This window comes from Lissotriton vulgaris, chromosome 3_1 (genome assembly GCF_964263255.1).
Source record: "Lissotriton vulgaris chromosome 3_1, aLisVul1.2, whole genome shotgun sequence".
NCBI classification, from domain to species: Eukaryota; Metazoa; Chordata; class Amphibia; order Caudata; family Salamandridae; genus Lissotriton; species Lissotriton vulgaris.
In genome coordinates, this window is record NC_141689.1 from 1134779389 (window position 1) to 1134799411 (window position 20023).

Genomic DNA, 20023 nt, shown 5'->3' on the forward strand with positions numbered 1-20023 from the left:
TGGGGTCCGTGCTTACTGACACAATCCATCTGCCTAAAACAATGTTTAATGCCCTCCAGTGGGCCTCAGGGTGAGAAAGCGGCCGTCACTGCGCTGTGAACTCCACGCTGCAGACAAGCTTCGCACAATTCCAAGCTTGCAGTCCCGCATCTTCGGTGGGCGGGTGGTGCAATCCTCCACGGCCGGAGCTGCCGTGTTTAAATACTTCCAAAAGATGCCCAGAGCTTAAGGACGCTACTCCCAGGAGTTCTGCTCAAACATGAACTTTATTGACCAACAGCTTTCCCTCTCTGACCTATTCAAGTCCTCCTGACGCGTTTCGGGGCTCCGCCCCTTAATCATAGGAACCAGCTGCCAGGTCACGGAAACCACTACACTCTTTTTTCATCCTTCATTTGCATTTCGCTCACAGGTGAGTTCTTTTGCGGCATGCTGGGAGTTGTAGTGCTGCAAAACTTTGCTTTGTTATCCCTCCAGTGGGGTCCGTGCTTACTGACACAATCCATATGCTTAAAACAATGTTTAATACCCTCCAGTGGGCCTCAGGGTGAGAAAGCAGCCGTCACTGCGCTGTGAACTCCATGCTACAGACAAGCTTGGCACAATTCCAAGCTCGCAGTCCCGCATCTTCGGTGGGCGGGCGGTGCAATCCTCCACGGCCGGAGCTGCCGTGTTTAAATACTTCCAAAAGATGCCCAGAGCTTAAGGACGCTACTCCCAGGAGTTCTGTTCAAACATGAACTTTATTGAACAACAGCTTTCCCACTCTGACCTATTCAAGTCCTCCTGACGCGTTTCGGGGCTCCGCCCCTTAATCATAGGAACCAGCTGCCAGGTCACGGAAACGACTACGATCTTTTTTCATCCTTCATTTGCATTCCGCTCACAGGTGAGTTCTTTTGCGGCATGCTGGGAGTTGTAGTGCTGCAAAACTTTGCTTTGTTATCCCTCCAGTGGGGTCCGTGCTTACTGACACACTCCATCTGCTTAAAACAATGTTTAATGCCCTCCAGTGGGCCTCAGAGTGAGAAAGCGGCCATCACTGCGCTGTGAACTCCACACTGCAGACAAGCTTGGCACAATTCCAAGCTCGCAGTCCCGCATCTTCGGTGGGCGGGTGGTACAATCCTCCACGGCCAGAGCTGCCGTGTTTAAATACTTCCAAAAGATGCCCAGAGCTTAAGGACGCTACTCCCAGGAGTTCTGTTCAAACATGAACTTTATTGAACAACAGCTTTCCCACTCTGACCTATTCAAGTCCTCCTGACGCGTTTCGGGGCTCCGCCCCTTAATCATAGGAACCAGCTGCCAGGTCACGGAAACCACTAAACTCTTTTTTCATCCTTCATTTGCATTCCGCTCACAGGTGAGTTCTTTTGCGGCATGCTGGGAGTTGTAGTGCTGCAAAACCTTGCTTTGTTATCCCTCCAGTGGGATCTGTGCTTACTGACACAATCCATCTGCTTAAAACAATGTTTAATGCACTCCAGTGGGCCTCAGGGTGAGAAAGCGGCCGTCACTGCGCTGTGAACTCCACGCTGCAGACAAGCTTGGCACAATTCCAAGCTTGCAGTCCCGCATCTTCGGTGGGCGGGTGGTGCAATCCTCCAAGGCCGGAGCTGCCGTGTTTAAATACTTCCAAAAGATGCCCAGAGCTTAAGGACGCTACTCCCAGGAGTTCTGTTCAAACATGAACTTTATTGAACAACAGCTTTCCCACTCTGACCTATTCAAGTCCTCCTGACACGTTTCGGGGCTCCGCCCCTTAATCATAGCAACCAGCTGCCAGGTCACGGAAACCACTACACTCTTTTTTCATCCTTCATTTGCATTCCGCTCACAGGTGAGTTCTTTTGCGGCATGCTGGGAGTTGTAGTGCTGCAAAACTTTGCTTTGTTATCCCTCCAGTGGGGTCTGTGCTTACTGACACAATCCATCTGCTTAAAACAATGTTTAATGCCCTCCAGTGGGCATCAGGGTGAGAAAGCGGCCGTCACTGCGCTGTGAACTCCATGCTACAGACAAGCTTGGCACAATTCCAAGCTCGCAGTCCGCATCTTCGGTGGGCGGGTGGTGCAATCCTCCACGGCCGGAGCTGCCGTGTTTAAATACTTCCAAAAGATGCCCAGAGCTTAAGGACGCTACTCCCAGGAGTTCTGTTCGAACATGAACTTTATTGAACAACAGCTTTCCAACTCTGACCTATTCAAGTCCTCCTGACGCGTTTCGGGGCTCCGCCCCTTAATCATAGGAACCAGCTGCCAGGTCACGGAAACCACTACACTCTTTTTTCATCCTTCATTTGCATTCCGCTCACAGGTGAGTTCTTTTGCGGCATGCTGGGAGTTGTAGTGCTGCAAAACTTTGCTTTGTTATCCCTCCAGTGGGGTCCGTGCTTACTGACACAATCCATCTGCCTAAAACAATGTTTAATGCCCTCCAGTGGGCCTCAGGGTGAGAAAGCGGCCGTCACTGCGCTGTGAACTCCACGCTGCAGACAAGCTTCGCACAATTCCAAGCTTGCAGTCCCGCATCTTCGGTGGGCGGGTGGTGCAATCCTCCACGGCCGGAGCTGCCGTGTTTAAATACTTCCAAAAGATGCCCAGAGCTTAAGGACGCTACTCCCAGGAGTTCTGCTCAAACATGAACTTTATTGACCAACAGCTTTCCCTCTCTGACCTATTCAAGTCCTCCTGACGCGTTTCGGGGCTCCGCCCCTTAATCATAGGAACCAGCTGCCAGGTCACGGAAACCACTACACTCTTTTTTCATCCTTCATTTGCATTTCGCTCACAGGTGAGTTCTTTTGCGGCATGCTGGGAGTTGTAGTGCTGCAAAACTTTGCTTTGTTATCCCTCCAGTGGGGTCCGTGCTTACTGACACAATCCATATGCTTAAAACAATGTTTAATACCCTCCAGTGGGCCTCAGGGTGAGAAAGCAGCCGTCACTGCGCTGTGAACTCCATGCTACAGACAAGCTTGGCACAATTCCAAGCTCGCAGTCCCGCATCTTCGGTGGGCGGGCGGTGCAATCCTCCACGGCCGGAGCTGCCGTGTTTAAATACTTCCAAAAGATGCCCAGAGCTTAAGGACGCTACTCCCAGGAGTTCTGTTCAAACATGAACTTTATTGAACAACAGCTTTCCCACTCTGACCTATTCAAGTCCTCCTGACGCGTTTCGGGGCTCCGCCCCTTAATCATAGGAACCAGCTGCCAGGTCACGGAAACGACTACGATCTTTTTTCATCCTTCATTTGCATTCCGCTCACAGGTGAGTTCTTTTGCGGCATGCTGGGAGTTGTAGTGCTGCAAAACTTTGCTTTGTTATCCCTCCAGTGGGGTCCGTGCTTACTGACACACTCCATCTGCTTAAAACAATGTTTAATGCCCTCCAGTGGGCCTCAGAGTGAGAAAGCGGCCATCACTGCGCTGTGAACTCCACACTGCAGACAAGCTTGGCACAATTCCAAGCTCGCAGTCCCGCATCTTCGGTGGGCGGGTGGTACAATCCTCCACGGCCAGAGCTGCCGTGTTTAAATACTTCCAAAAGATGCCCAGAGCTTAAGGACGCTACTCCCAGGAGTTCTGTTCAAACATGAACTTTATTGAACAACAGCTTTCCCACTCTGACCTATTCAAGTCCTCCTGACGCGTTTCGGGGCTCCGCCCCTTAATCATAGGAACCAGCTGCCAGGTCACGGAAACCACTAAACTCTTTTTTCATCCTTCATTTGCATTCCGCTCACAGGTGAGTTCTTTTGCGGCATGCTGGGAGTTGTAGTGCTGCAAAACCTTGCTTTGTTATCCCTCCAGTGGGATCTGTGCTTACTGACACAATCCATCTGCTTAAAACAATGTTTAATGCCCTCCAGTGGGCCTCAGGGTGAGAAAGCGTCCGTCACTGCGCTGTGAACTCCACGCTGCAGACAAGCTTGGCACAATTCCAAGCTTGCAGTCCCGCATCTTCGGTGGGCGGGTGGTGCAATCCTCCACGGCCGGAGCTGCCGTGTTTAAATACTTCCAAAAGATGCCCAGAGCTTAAGGACGCTACTCCCAGGAGTTCTGCTCAAACATGAACTTTATTGACCAACAGCTTTCCCTCTCTGACCTATTCAAGTCCTCCTGACGCGTTTCGGGGCTCCGCCCCTTAATCATAGGAACCAGCTGCCAGGTCACGGAAACCACTACACTCTTTTTTCATCCTTCATTTGCATTTCACTCACAGGTGAGTTCTTTTGCGGCATGCTGGGAGTTGTAGTGCTGCAAAACTTTGCTTTGTTATCCCTCCAGTGGGGTCCGTGCTTACTGACACAATCCATATGCTTAAAACAATGTTTAATACCCTCCAGTGGGCCTCAGGGTGAGAAAGCAGCCGTCACTGCGCTGTGAACTCCATGCTACAGACAAGCTTGGCACAATTCCAAGCTCGCAGTCCCGCATCTTCGGTGGGCGGGCGGTGCAATCCTCCACGGCCGGAGCTGCCGTGTTTAAATACTTCCAAAAGATGCCCAGAGCTTAAGGACGCTACTCCCAGGAGTTCTGTTCAAACATGAACTTTATTGAACAACAGCTTTCCCACTCTGACCTATTCAAGTCCTCCTGACGCGTTTCGGGGCTCCGCCCCTTAATCATAGGAACCAGCTGCCAGGTCACGGAAACGACTACGATCTTTTTTCATCCTTCATTTGCATTCCGCTCACAGGTGAGTTCTTTTGCGGCATGCTGGGAGTTGTAGTGCTGCAAAACTTTGCTTTGTTATCCCTCCAGTGGGGTCCGTGCTTACTGACACACTCCATCTGCTTAAAACAATGTTTAATGCCCTCCAGTGGGCCTCAGAGTGAGAAAGCGGCCATCACTGCGCTGTGAACTCCACACTGCAGACAAGCTTGGCACAATTCCAAGCTCGCAGTCCCGCATCTTCGGTGGGCGGGTGGTACAATCCTCCACGGCCAGAGCTGCCGTGTTTAAATACTTCCAAAAGATGCCCAGAGCTTAAGGACGCTACTCCCAGGAGTTCTGTTCAAACATGAACTTTATTGAACAACAGCTTTCCCACTCTGACCTATTCAAGTCCTCCTGACGCGTTTCGGGGCTCCGCCCCTTAATCATAGGAACCAGCTGCCAGGTCACGGAAACCACTAAACTCTTTTTTCATCCTTCATTTGCATTCCGCTCACAGGTGAATTCTTTTGCGGCATGCTGGGAGTTGTAGTGCTGCAAAACCTTGCTTTGTTATCCCTCCAGTGGGATCTGTGCTTACTGACACAATCCATCTGCTTAAAACAATGTTTAATGCCCTCCAGTGGGCCTCAGGGTGAGAAAGCGGCCGTCACTGCGCTGTGAACTCCACGCTGCAGACAAGCTTGGCACAATTCCAAGCTCGCAGTCCCGCATCTTCGGTGGGCGGGTGGTGCAATCCTCCAAGGCCGGAGCTGCCGTGTTTAAATACTTCCAAAAGATGCCCAGAGCTTAAGGACGCTACTCCCAGGAGTTCTGTTCAAACATGAACTTTATTGAACAACAGCTTTCCCACTCTGACCTATTCAAGTCCTCCTGACACGTTTCGGGGCTCCGCCCCTTAATCATAGGAACCAGCTGCCAGGTCACGGAAACCACTACACTCTTTTTTCATCCTTCATTTGCATTCCGCTCACAGGTGAGTTCTTTTGCGGCATGCAGGGAGTTGTAGTGCTGCAAAACTTTGCTTTGTTATCCCTCCAGTGGGGTCTGTGCTTACTGACACAATCCATCTGCTTAAAACAATGTTTAATGCCCTCCAGTGGGCCTCAGGGTGAGAAAGCGGCCGTCACTGCGCTGTGAATTCCATGCTACAGACAAGCTTGGCACAATTCCAAGCTCGCAGTCCGCATCTTCGGTGGGCGGGTGGTGCAATCCTCCACGGCCGGAGCTGCCGTGTTTAAATACTTCCAAAAGATGCCCAGAGCTTAAGGACGCTACTCCCAGGAGTTCTGTTCAAACATGAACTTTCTTGAACAACAGCTTTCCCACTCTGACCTATTCAAGTCCTCCTGGCGCGTTTCGGGGCTCCGCCCCTTAATCATAGGAACCAGCTGCCAGGTCACGGAAACCACTACACTCTTTTTTCATCCTTCATTTGCATTCCGCTCACAGGTGAGTTCTTTTGCGGCATGCTGGGAGTTGTAGTGCTGCAAAACTTTGCTTTGTTATCCCTCCAGTGGGGTCCGTGCTTACTGACACACTCCATCTGCTTAAAACAATGTTTAATGCCCTCCAGTGGGCCTCAGGGTGAGAAAGCGGCCGTCACTGCGCTGTGAACTCCACGCTGCAGACAAGCTTGGCACAATTCCAAGCTTGCAGTCCCGCATCTTCGGTGGGCGGGTGGTGCATTCCTCCACGGCCGGAGCTGCCGTGTTTAAATACTTCCAAAAGATGCCCAGAGCTTAAGGACGCTACTCCCAGGAGTTCTGTTCAAACATGAACTTTATTGACCAACAGCTTTCCCACTCTGACCTATTCAAGTCCTCCTGGCGCGTTTCGGGGCTCCGCCCCTTAATCATAGGAACCAGCTGCCAGGTCACGGAAACCACTACACTCTTTTTTCATCCTTCATTTGCATTCCGCTCACAGGTGAGTTCTTTTGCGGCATGCTGGGAGTTGTAGTGCTGCAAAACTTTGCTTTGTTATCCCTCCAGTGGGGTCCGTGCTTACTGACACAATCCATCTGCTTAAAACAATGTTTAATGCCCTCCAGTGGGCCTCAGGGTAAGAAAGCGGCCGTCACTGCGCTGTGAACTCCACGCTGCAGACAAGCTTGGCACAATTCCAAGCTCGCAGTCCCGCATCTTCGGTGGGCGGGTGGTGCAATTCTCCACGGCCGGAGCTGCCGTCTTTAAATACTTCCAAAAAGATGCCCAGAGCTTAAGGACGCTACTCCCAGGAGTTCTGTTCAAACAAGAACTTTATTGAACAACAGCTTTCCCACTCTGACCTATTCAAGTCCTACTGACGCGTTTCGGGGCTCCGCCCCTTAATCATAGGAACCAGCTGCCAGGTCACGGAAACCACTACGCTCTTTTTTCATCCTTCCTTTGCATTCCGCTCACAGGTGAGTTCTTTTGCGGCATGCTGGGAGTTGTAGTGCTGCAAAACTTTGCTTTGTTATCCCTCCAGTGGGGTCCGTGCTTACTGACACAATCCATCTGCTTAACACAATGTTTAATACCCTCCAGTGGGCCTCAGGGTGAGAAAGCGGCCGTCACTGCGCTGTGAACTCCATGCTACAGACAAGCTTGGCACAATTCCAAGCTCGCAGTCCCGCATCTTCGGTGGGCGGGCGGTGCAATCCTTCACGGCCGGAGCTGCCGTGTTTAAATACTTCCAAAAGATGCCCAGAGCTTAAGGACGCTACTCCCAGGAGTTCTGTTCAAACATGAACTTTATTGAACAACAGCTTTCCCACTCTGACCTATTCAAGTCCTCCTGACGCGTTTCGGGGCTCCGCCCCTTAATCATAGGAACCAGCTGCCAGGTCACGGAAACGACTACGATCTTTTTTCATCCTTCATTTGCATTCCGCTCACAGGTGAGTTCTTTTGCGGCATGCTGGGAGTTGTAGTGCTGCAAAACTTTGCTTTGTTATCCCTCCAGTGGGGTCCGTGCTTACTGACACACTCCATCTGCTTAAAACAATGTTTAATGCCCTCCAGTGGGCCTCAGAGTGAGAAAGCGGCCATCACTGCGCTGTGAACTCCACACTGCAGACAAGCTTGGCACAATTCCAAGCTCGCAGTCCCGCATCTTCGGTGGGCGGGTGGTACAATCCTCCACGGCCAGAGCTGCCGTGTTTAAATACTTCCAAAAGATGCCCAGAGCTTAAGGACGCTACTCCCAGGAGTTCTGTTCAAACATGAACTTTATTGAACAACAGCTTTCCCACTCTGACCTATTCAAGTCCTCCTGACGCGTTTCGGGGCTCCGCCCCTTAATCATAGGAACCAGCTGCCAGGTCACGGAAACCACTAAACTCTTTTTTCATCCTTCATTTGCATTCCGCTCACAGGTGAGTTCTTTTGCGGCATGCTGGGAGTTGTAGTGCTGCAAAACCTTGCTTTGTTATCCCTCCAGTGGGATCTGTGCTTACTGACACAATCCATCTGCTTAAAACAATGTTTAATGCCCTCCAGTGGGCCTCAGGGTGAGAAAGCGGCCGTCACTGCGCTGTGAACTCCACGCTGCAGACAAGCTTGGCACAATTCCAAGCTCGCAGTCCCGCATCTTCGGTGGGCGGGTGGTGCAATCCTCCAAGGCCGGAGCTGCCGTGTTTAAATACTTCCAAAAGATGCCCAGAGCTTAAGGACGCTACTCCCAGGAGTTCTGTTCAAACATGAACTTTATTGAACAACAGCTTTCCCACTCTGACCTATTCAAGTCCTCCCGACGCGTTTCGGGGCTCCGCCCCTTAATCATAGGAACCAGCTGCCAGGTCACGGAAACCACTACACTCTTTTTTCATCCTTCATTTGCATTCCGCTCACAGGTGAGTTCTTTTGCGGCATGCTGGGAGTTGTAGTGCTGCAAAACTTTGCTTTGTTATCCCTCCAGTTGGGTCCGTGCTTACTGACACAATCCATCTGCTTAAAACAATGTTTAATGCACTCCAGTGGGCCTCAGGGTGAGAAAGCGGCCGTCACTGCGCTGTGAACTCCACGCTGCAGACAAGCTTGGCATAATTCCAAGCTCGCAGTCCCGCATCTTCGGTGGGCGGGTGGTGCAATCCTCCAAGGCCGGAGCTGCCGTGTTTAAATACTTCCAAAAGATGCCCAGAGCTTAAGGACTCTACTCCCAGGAGTTCTGTTCAAACATGAACTTTATTGAACAACAGCTTTCCCACTCTGACCTATTCAAGTCCTCCTGACACGTTTCGGGGCTCCGCCCCTTAATCATAGCAACCAGCTGCCAGGTCACGGAAACCACTACACTCTTTTTTCATCCTTCATTTGCATTCCGCTCACAGGTGAGTTCTTTTGCGGCATGCTGGGAGTTGTAGTGCTGCAAAACTTTGCTTTGTTATCCCTCCAGTGGGGTCTGTGCTTACTGACACAATCCATCTGCTTAAAACAATGTTTAATGCCCTCCAGTGGGCATCAGGGTGAGAAAGCGGCCGTCACTGCGCTGTGAACTCCATGCTACAGACAAGCTTGGCACAATTCCAAGCTCGCAGTCCGCATCTTCGGAGGGCGGGTGGTGCAATCCTCCACGGCCGGAGCTGCAGTGTTTAAATACTTCCAAAAGATGCCCAGAGCTTAAGGACGCTACTCCCAGGAGTTCTGTTCGAACATGAACTTTATTGAACAACAGCTTTCCAACTCTGACCTATTCAAGTCCTCCTGACGCGTTTCGGGGCTCCGCCCCTTAATCATAGGAACCAGCTGCCAGGTCACGGAAACCACTACGATCTTTTTTCATCCTTCATTTGCATTCCGCTCACAGGTGAGTTCTTTTGCGGCATGCTGGGAGTTGTAGTGCTGCAAAACTTTGCTTTGTTATCCCTCCAGTGGGGTCCGTGCTTACTGACACACTCCATCTGCTTAAAACAATGTTTAATGCCCTCCAGTGGGCCTCAGAGTGAGAAAGCGGCCGTCACTGCGCTGTGAACTCCACACTGCAGACAAGCTTGGCACAATTCCAAGCTCGCAGTCCCGCATCTTCGGTGGGCGGGTGGTGCAATCCTCCACGGCCAGAGCTGCCGTGTTTAAATACTTCCAAAAGATGCCCAGAGCTTAAGGACGCTACTCCCAGGAGTTCTGTTCAAACATGAACTTTATTGAACAACAGCTTTCCCACTCTGACCTATTCAAGTCCTCCTGACGCGTTTCGGGGCTCCGCCCCTTAATCATAGGAACCAGCTGCCAGGTCACGGAAACCACTAAACTCTTTTTTCATCCTTCATTTGCATTCCGCTCACAGGTGAGTTCTTTTGCGGCATGCTGGGAGTTGTAGTGCTGCAAAACCTTGCTTTGTTATCCCTCCAGTGGGATCTGTGCTTACTGACACAATCCATCTGCTTAAAACAATGTTTAATGCCCTCCAGTGGGCCTCAGGGTGAGAAAGCGGCCGTCACTGCGCTGTGAACTCCACGCTGCAGACAAGCTTGGCACAATTCCAAGCTCGCAGTCCCGCATCTTCGGTGGGCGGGTGGTGCAATCCTCCAAGGCCGGAGCTGCCGTGTTTAAATACTTCCAAAAGATGCCCAGAGCTTAAGGACGCTACTCCCAGGAGTTCTGTTCAAACATGAACTTTATTGAACAACAGCTTTCCCACTCTGACCTATTCAAGTCCTCCCGACGCGTTTCGGGGCTCCGCCCCTTAATCATAGGAACCAGCTGCCAGGTCACGGAAACCACTACACTCTTTTTTCATCCTTCATTTGCATTCCGCTCACAGGTGAGTTCTTTTGCGGCATGCTGGGAGTTGTAGTGCTGCAAAACTTTGCTTTGTTATCCCTCCAGTTGGGTCCGTGCTTACTGACACAATCCATCTGCTTAAAACAATGTTTAATGCACTCCAGTGGGCCTCAGGGTGAGAAAGCGGCCGTCACTGCGCTGTGAACTCCACGCTGCAGACAAGCTTGGCATAATTCCAAGCTCGCAGTCCCGCATCTTCGGTGGGCGGGTGGTGCAATCCTCCAAGGCCGGAGCTGCCGTGTTTAAATACTTCCAAAAGATGCCCAGAGCTTAAGGACTCTACTCCCAGGAGTTCTGTTCAAACATGAACTTTATTGAACAACAGCTTTCCCACTCTGACCTATTCAAGTCCTCCTGACACGTTTCGGGGCTCCGCCCCTTAATCATAGCAACCAGCTGCCAGGTCACGGAAACCACTACACTCTTTTTTCATCCTTCATTTGCATTCCGCTCACAGGTGAGTTCTTTTGCGGCATGCTGGGAGTTGTAGTGCTGCAAAACTTTGCTTTGTTATCCCTCCAGTGGGGTCTGTGCTTACTGACACAATCCATCTGCTTAAAACAATGTTTAATGCCCTCCAGTGGGCATCAGGGTGAGAAAGCGGCCGTCACTGCGCTGTGAACTCCATGCTACAGACAAACTTGGCACAATTCCAAGCTCGCAGTCCGCATCTTCGGAGGGCGGGTGGTGCAATCCTCCACGGCCGGAGCTGCAGTGTTTAAATACTTCCAAAAGATGCCCAGAGCTTAAGGACGCTACTCCCAGGAGTTCTGTTCGAACATGAACTTTATTGAACAACAGCTTTCCAACTCTGACCTATTCAAGTCCTCCTGACGCGTTTCGGGGCTCCGCCCCTTAATCATAGGAACCAGCTGCCAGGTCACGGAAACCACTACGATCTTTTTTCATCCTTCATTTGCATTCCGCTCACAGGTGAGTTCTTTTGCGGCATGCTGGGAGTTGTAGTGCTGCAAAACTTTGCTTTGTTATCCCTCCAGTGGGGTCCGTGCTTACTGACACACTCCATCTGCTTAAAACAATGTTTAATGCCCTCCAGTGGGCCTCAGAGTGAGAAAGCGGCCGTCACTGCGCTGTGAACTCCACACTGCAGACAAGCTTGGCACAATTCCAAGCTCGCAGTCCCGCATCTTCGGTGGGCGGGTGGTGCAATCCTCCACGGCCAGAGCTGCCGTGTTTAAATACTTCCAAAAGATGCCCAGAGCTTAAGGACGCTACTCCTAGGAGTTCTGTTCACACATGAACTTTATTGAACAACAGCTTTCCCACTCTGACCTATTCAAGTCCTCCTGACGCGTTTCGGGGCTCCGCCCCTTAATCATAGGAACCAGCTGCCAGGTCACGGAAACCGCTTCACTCTTTTTACATCCTTCATTTGCATTCCGCTTACAGGTGAGTTCTTATGCGGCATGCTGGGAGTTGTAGTGCTGCAAAACTTTGCTTTGTTATCCCTCCAGTGGGGTCCGTGCTTACTGACACAATCCATCTGCTTAAAACAATGTTTAATGCCCTCCAGTGGGCCTCAGGGTGAGAAAGCGGCCGTCACTGCGCTGTGAACTCCACGCTGCAGACAAGCTTCGCACAATTCCAAGCTTGCAGTCCCGCATCTTCGGTGGGCGGGTGGTGCAATCCTCCACGGCCGGAGCTGCCGTGTTTAAATACTTCCAAAAGATGCCCAGAGCTTAAGGACGCTACTCCCAGGAGTTCTGCTCAAACATGAACTTTATTGACCAACAGCTTTCCCACTCTGACCTATTCAAGTCCTCCTGACGCGTTTCGGGGCTCCGCCCCTTAATCATAGGAACCAGCTGCCAGGTCACGGAAACCACTACACTCTTTTTTCATCCTTCATTTGCATTTCGCTCACAGGTGAGTTCTTTTGCGGCATGCTGGGAGTTGTAGTGCTGCAAAACTTTGCTTTGTTATCCCTCCAGTGGGGTCCGTGCTTACTGACACAATCCATATGCTTAAAACAATGTTTAATACCCTCCAGTGGGCCTCAGGGTGAGAAAGCAGCCGTCACTGCGCTGTGAACTCCATGCTACAGACAAGCTTGGCACAATTCCAAGCTCGCAGTCCCGCATCTTCGGTGGGCGGGCGGTGCAATCCTCCACGGCCGGAGCTGCCGTGTTTAAATACTTCCAAAAGATGCCCAGAGCTTAAGGACGCTACTCCCAGGAGTTCTGTTCAAACATGAACTTTATTGAACAACAGCTTTCCCACTCTGACCTATTCAAGTCCTCCTGACGCGTTTCGGGGCTCCGCCCCTTAATCATAGGAACCAGCTGCCAGGTCACGGAAACGACTACGATCTTTTTTCATCCTTCATTTGCATTCCGCTCACAGGTGAGTTCTTTTGCGGCATGCTGGGAGTTGTAGTGCTGCAAAACTTTGCTTTGTTATCCCTCCAGTGGGGTCCGTGCTTACTGACACACTCCATCTGCTTAAAACAATGTTTAATGCCCTCCAGTGGGCCTCAGAGTGAGAAAGCGGCCATCACTGCGCTGTGAACTCCACACTGCAGACAAGCTTGGCACAATTCCAAGCTCGCAGTCCCGCATCTTCGGTGGGCGGGTGGTACAATCCTCCACGGCCAGAGCTGCCGTGTTTAAATACTTCCAAAAGATGCCCAGAGCTTAAGGACGCTACTCCCAGGAGTTCTGTTCAAACATGAACTTTATTGAACAACAGCTTTCCCACTCTGACCTATTCAAGTCCTCCTGACGCGTTTCGGGGCTCCGCCCCTTAATCATAGGAACCAGCTGCCAGGTCACGGAAACCACTAAACTCTTTTTTCATCCTTCATTTGCATTCCGCTCACAGGTGAGTTCTTTTGCGGCATGCTGGGAGTTGTAGTGCTGCAAAACCTTGCTTTGTTATCCCTCCAGTGGGATCTGTGCTTACTGACACAATCCATCTGCTTAAAACAATGTTTAATGCCCTCCAGTGGGCCTCAGGGTGAGAAAGCGGCCGTCACTGCGCTGTGAACTCCACGCTGCAGACAAGCTTGGCACAATTCCAAGCTCGCAGTCCCGCATCTTCGGTGGGCGGGTGGTGCAATCCTCCAAGGCCGGAGCTGCCGTGTTTAAATACTTCCAAAAGATGCCCAGAGCTTAAGGACGCTACTCCCAGGAGTTCTGTTCAAACATGAACTTTATTGAACAACAGCTTTCCCACTCTGACCTATTCAAGTCCTCCTGACGCGTTTCGGGGCTCCGCCCCTTAATCATAGGAACCAGCTGCCAGGTCACGGAAACCACTACACTCTTTTTTCATCCTTCATTTGCATTCCGCTCACAGGTGAGTTCTTTTGCGGCATGCAGGGAGTTGTAGTGCTGCAAAACTTTGCTTTGTTATCCCTCCAGTGGGGTCTGTGCTTACTGACACAATCCATCTGCTTAAAACAATGTTTAATGCCCTCCAGTGGGCCTCAGGGTGAGAAAGCGGCCGTCACTGCGCTGTGAATTCCATGCTACAGACAAGCTTGGCACAATTCCAAGCTCGCAGTCCGCATCTTCGGTGGGCGGGTGGTGCAATCCTCCACGGCCGGAGCTGCCGTGTTTAAATACTTCCAAAAGATGCCCAGAGCTTAAGGACGCTACTCCCAGGAGTTCTGTTCAAACATGAACTTTCTTGAACAACAGCTTTCCCACTCTGACCTATTCAAGTCCTCCTGACGCGTTTCGGGGCTCCGCCCCTTAATCATAGGAACCAGCTGCCAGGTCACGGAAACCACTACACTCTTTTTTCATCCTTCATTTGCATTTCGCTCACAGGTGAGTTCTTTTGCGGCATGCTGGGAGTTGTAGTGCTGCAAAACTTTGCTTTGTTATCCCTCCAGTGGGGTCCGTGCTTACTGACACACTCCATCTGCTTAAAACAATGTTTAATGCCCTCCAGTGGGCCTCAGGGTGAGAAAGCGGCCGTCACTGCGCTGTGAACTCCACGCTGCAGACAAGCTTGGCACAATTCCAAGCTTGCAGTCCCGCATCTTCGGTGGGCGGGTGGTGCATTCCTCCACGGCCGGAGCTGCCGTGTTTAAATACTTCCAAAAGATGCCCAGAGCTTAAGGACGCTACTCCCAGGAGTTCTGTTCAAACATGAACTTTATTGACCAACAGCTTTCCCACTCTGACCTATTCAAGTCCTCCTGGCGCGTTTCGGGGCTCCGCCCCTTAATCATAGGAACCAGCTGCCAGGTCACGGAAACCACTACACTCTTTTTTCATCCTTCATTTGCATTCCGCTCACAGGTGAGTTCTTTTGCGGCATGCTGGGAGTTGTAGTGCTGCAAAACTTTGCTTTGTTATCCCTCCAGTGGGGTCCGTGCTTACTGACACAATCCATCTGCTTAAAACAATGTTTAATGCCCTCCAGTGGGCCTCAGGGTAAGAAAGCGGCCGTCACTGCGCTGTGAACTCCACGCTGCAGACAAGCTTGGCACAATTCCAAGCTCGCAGTCCCGCATCTTCGGTGGGCGGGTGGTGCAATTCTCCACGGCCGGAGCTGCCGTCTTTAAATACTTCCAAAAAGATGCCCAGAGCTTAAGGACGCTACTCCCAGGAGTTCTGTTCAAACAAGAACTTTATTGAACAACAGCTTTCCCACTCTGACCTATTCAAGTCCTCCTGACGCAATTCGGGGCTCCGCCCCTTAATCATAGGAACCAGCTGCCAGGTCACGGAAACCACTACGCTCTTTTTTCATCCTTCATTTGCATTCCGCTCACAGGTGAGTTCTTTTGCGGCATGCTGGGAGTTGTAGTGCTGCAAAACTTTGCTTTGTTATCCCTCCAGTGGGGTCCGTGCTTACTGACACAATCCATCTGCTTAACACAATGTTTAATACCCTCCAGTGGGCCTCAGGGTGAGAAAGCGGCCGTCACTGCGCTGTGAACTCCATGCTACAGACAAGCTTGGCACAATTCCAAGCTCGCAGTCCCGCATCTTCGGTGGGCGGGCGGTGCAATCCTCCACGGCCGGAGCTGCCGTGTTTAAATACTTCCAAAAGATGCCCAGAGCTTAAGGACGCTACTCCCAGGAGTTCTGTTCAAACATGAACTTTATTGAACAACAGCTTTCCCACTCTGACCTATTCAAGTCCTCCTGACGCGTTTCGGGGCTCCGCCCCTTAATCATAGGAACCAGCTGCCAGGTCACGGAAACGACTACGATCTTTTTTCATCCTTCATTTGCATTCCGCTCACAGGTGAGTTCTTTTGCGGCATGCTGGGAGTTGTAGTGCTGCAAAACTTTGCTTTGTTATCCCTCCAGTGGGGTCCGTGCTTACTGACACACTCCATCTGCTTAAAACAATGTTTAATGCCCTCCAGTGGGCCTCAGAGTGAGAAAGCGTCCGTCACTGCGCTGTGAACTCCACACTGCAGACAAGCTTGGCACAATTCCAAGCTCGCAGTCCCGCAACTTCGGTGGGCGGGTGGTGCAATCCTCCACGGCCAGAGCTGCCGTGTTTAAATACTTCCAAAAGATGCCCAGAGCTTAAGGACGCTACTCCCAGGAGTTCTGTTCACACATGAACTTTATTGAACAACAGCTTTCCCACTCTGACCTATTCAAGTCCTCCTGACGCGTTTCGGGGCTCCGCCCCTTTATCATAGGAACCAGCTGCCCGGTCACGGAAACCGCTTCACTCTTTTTACATCCTTCATTTGCATTCCGCTTACAGGTGAGTTCTTATGCGGCATGCTGGGAGTTGTAGTGCTGCAAAACTTTGCTTTGTTATCCCTCCAGTGGGGTCCGTGCTTACTGACACAATCCATCTGCTTAAAACAATGTTTAATGCCCTCCAGTGGGCCTCAGGGTGAGAAAGCGGCCGTCACTTCGCTGTGAACTCCACGCTGCAGACAAGCTTCACACAATTCCAAGCTTGCAGTCCCGCATCTTCGGTGGGCGGGTGGTGCAATCCTCCACGGCCGGAGCTGCCGTGTTTAAATACTTCCAAAAGATGCCCAGAGCTTAAGGACGCTACTCCCAGGAGTTCTGTTCAAACATGAACTTTATTGAACAACAGCTTTCCCACTCTGACCTATTCAAGTCCTCCTGACGCGTTTCGGGGCTCCGCCCCTTAATCATAGGAACCAGCTGCCAGGTCACGGAAACCACTACACTCTTTTTTCATCCTTCATTTGCATTCCGCTCACAGGTGAGTTCTTATGCGGCATGCTGGGAGTTGTAGTGCTGCAAAACTTTGCTTTGTTATTCCTCCAGTGGGGTCCGTGCTTACTGACACAATCCATCTGCTTAAAACAATGTTTAATGCCCTCCAGTGGGCCTCAGGGTGAGAAAGCGGCCGTCACTGCGCTGTGAACTCCACCCTACAGACAAGCTTCGCACAATTCCAAGCTTGCAGTCCCGCATCTTCGGTGGGCGGGTGGTGCAATCCTCCACGGCCGGAGCTGCCGTGTTTAAATACTTCCAAAAGATGCCCAGAGCTTAAGGACGCTACTCCCAGGAGTTCTGTTCAAACATGAACTTTTTTGACCAACAGCTTTCCCACTCTGACCTATTCAAGTCCTCCTGGCGCGTTTCGGGGCTCCGCCCCTTAATCATAGGAACCAGCTGCCAGGTCACAGAAACCACTACACTCTTTTTTCATCCTTCATTTGCATTCCGCTCACAGGTGAGTTCTTTTGCGGCATGCTGGGAGTTGTAGTGCTGGAAAACTTTGCTTTGTTATCCCTCCAGTGGGGTCCGTGCTTACTGACACAATCCATCTGCTTAAAACAATGTTTAATGCCCTCCAGTGGGCCTCAGGGTGAGAAAGCGGCTGTCACTGCGCTGTGAACTCCATGCTACAGACAAGCTTGGCACAATTCCAAGCTCGCAGTCCCGCATCTTCGGTGGGCGGGCGGTGCAATCCTCCACGGCCGGAGCTGCCGTGTTTAAATACTTCCAAAAGATGCTCAGAGCTTAAGGACGCTACTCCCAGGAGTTCTGTTCAAACATGAACTTTATTGAACAACAGCTTTCCCACTCTGACCTATTCAAGTCCTCCTGACGCGTTTAGGGGCTCCGCCCCTTAATCATAGGAACCAGCTGCCAGGTCACGGAAACCACTACACTCTTTTTTCATCCTTCATTTGCATTCCGCTCACAGGTGAGTTCTTTTGCGGCATGCTGGGAGTTGTAGTGCTGCAAAACTTTGCTTTGTTATCCCTCCAGTGGGGTCTGTGCTTACTGACACACTCCATCTGCTTAAAACAATGTTTAATGCCCTCCAGTGGGCCTCAGGGTGAGAAAGCGGCAGTCACTGCGCTGTGAACTCCACATTGCAGACAAGCTTGGCACAATTCCAAGCTCGCAGTCCCGCATCTTCGGTGGGCGGGTGGTGCAATCCTCCACGGCCAGAGCTGCCGTGTTTAAATACTTCCAAAAGATGCCCAGAGCTTAAGGACGCTACTCCCAGGAGTTCTGTTCAAACATGAACTTTATTGAACAACAGCTTTCCCACTCTGACCTATTCAAGTCCTCCTGACGCGTGTCGGGGCTCCGCCCCTTAATCATAGGAACCAGCTGCCAGGTCACGGAAACCACTACACTCTTTTTTCATCCTTCATTTGCATTCCGCTCACAGGTGAGTTCTTATGCGGCATGCTGGGAGTTGTAGTGCTGCAAAACTTTGCTTTGTTATCCCTCCAGTGGGGTCTGTGCTTACTGACACAATCCATCTGCTTAAAACAATGTTTAATGCCCTCCAGTGGGCCTCAGGGTGAGAAAGCGGCCGTCTCTGCGCTGTGAACTCCACGCTGCAGACAAGCTTCGCACAATTCCAAGCTTGCAGTCCCGCATCTTCGGTGGGCGGGTGGTGCAATCCTCCACGGCCGGAGCTGCCGTGTTTAAATACTTCCAAAAGATGCCCAGAGCTTAAGGACGCTACTCCCAGGAGTTCTGTTCAAACATGGACTTTATTGAACTACAGCTTTCCCACTCTGACCTATTCAAGTCCTCCTGGCGCGTTTCGGGGCTCCGCCCCTTAATCATAGGAACCAGCTGCCAGGTCACGGAAACCACTACACTCTTTTTTCATCCTTCATTTGCATTCCGCTCACAGGTGAGTTCTTTTGCGGCATGCTGGGAGTTGTAGTGCTGCAAAACTTTGCTTTGTTATCCCTTCAGTGGGGTCCGTGCTTACTGACACAATCCATCTGCTTAAAACAATGTTTAATGCCCTCCAGTGGGCCTCAGGGTGAGAAAGCGGCGGTCACTGCGCTGTGAACTCCACGCTGCAGACAAGCTTGGCACAATTCCAAGCTCGCAGTCCCGCATCTTCGGTGGGCGGGTGGTGCAATCCTCCACGACCGGAGCTGCCGTGTTTAAATACTTCCAAAAGATGCCCAGAGCTTAAGGACGCTACTCCCAGGAGTTCTGTTCAAACATGAACTTTATTGAACAACAGCTTTCCCACTCTGACCTATTCAAGTCCTCCTGACACGTTTCGGGGCTCCGCCCCTTAATCATAGCAACCAGCTGCCAGGTCACGGAAACCACTACACTCTTTTTTCATCCTTCATTTGCATTCCGCTCACAGGTGAGTTCTTTTGCGGCATGCTGGGAGTTGTAGTGCTGCAAAACTTTGCTTTGTTATCCCTCCAGTGGGGTCTGTGCTTACTGACACAATCCATCTGCTTAAAACAATGTTTAATGCCCTCCAGTGGGCATCAGGGTGAGAAAGCGGCCGTCACTGCGCTGTGAACTCCATGCTACAGACAAGCTTGGCACAATTCCAAGCTCGCAGTCCGCATCTTCGGTGGGCGGGTGGTGCAATCCTCCACGGCCGGAGCTGCCGTGTTTAAATACTTCCAAAAGATGCCCAGAGCTTAAGGACGCTACTCCCAGGAGTTCTGTTCGAACATGAACTTTATTGAACAACAGCTTTCCAACTCTGACCTATTCAAGTCCTCCTGACGCGTTTCGGGGCTCCGCCCCTTAATCATAGGAACCAGCTGCCAGGTCACGGAAACCACTACACTCTTTTTTCATCCTTCATTTGCATTCCGCTCACAGGTGAGTTCTTTTGCGGCATGCTGGGAGTTGTAGTGCTGCAAAACTTTGCTTTGTTATCCCTCCAGTGGGGTCCGTGCTTACTGACACAATCCATCTGCTTAAAACAATGTTTAATACCCTCCAGTGGGCCTCAGGGTGAGAAAGCGGCCGTCACTGCGCTGTGAACTCCATGCTACAGACAAGCTTGGCACAATTCCAAGCTCGCAGTCCCGCATCTTCGGTGGGCGGGCGGTGCAATCCTCCACGGCCGGAGCTGCCGTGTTTAAATACTTCAAAAGATCCCCAGAGCTTAAGGACGCTACTCCCAGGAGTTCTGTTCAAACACGAACTTTATTGAACAACAGCTTTCCCACTCTGACCAATTCAAGTCCTCCTGACGCGTTTCGGGGCTCCGCCCCTTAATCATAGGAACCAGCTGCCAGGTCACGGAAACGACTACGATCTTTTTTCATCCTTCATTTGCATTCCGCTCACAGGTGAGTTCTTTTGCGGCATGCTGGGAGTTGTAGTGCTGCAAAACTTTGCTTTGTTATCC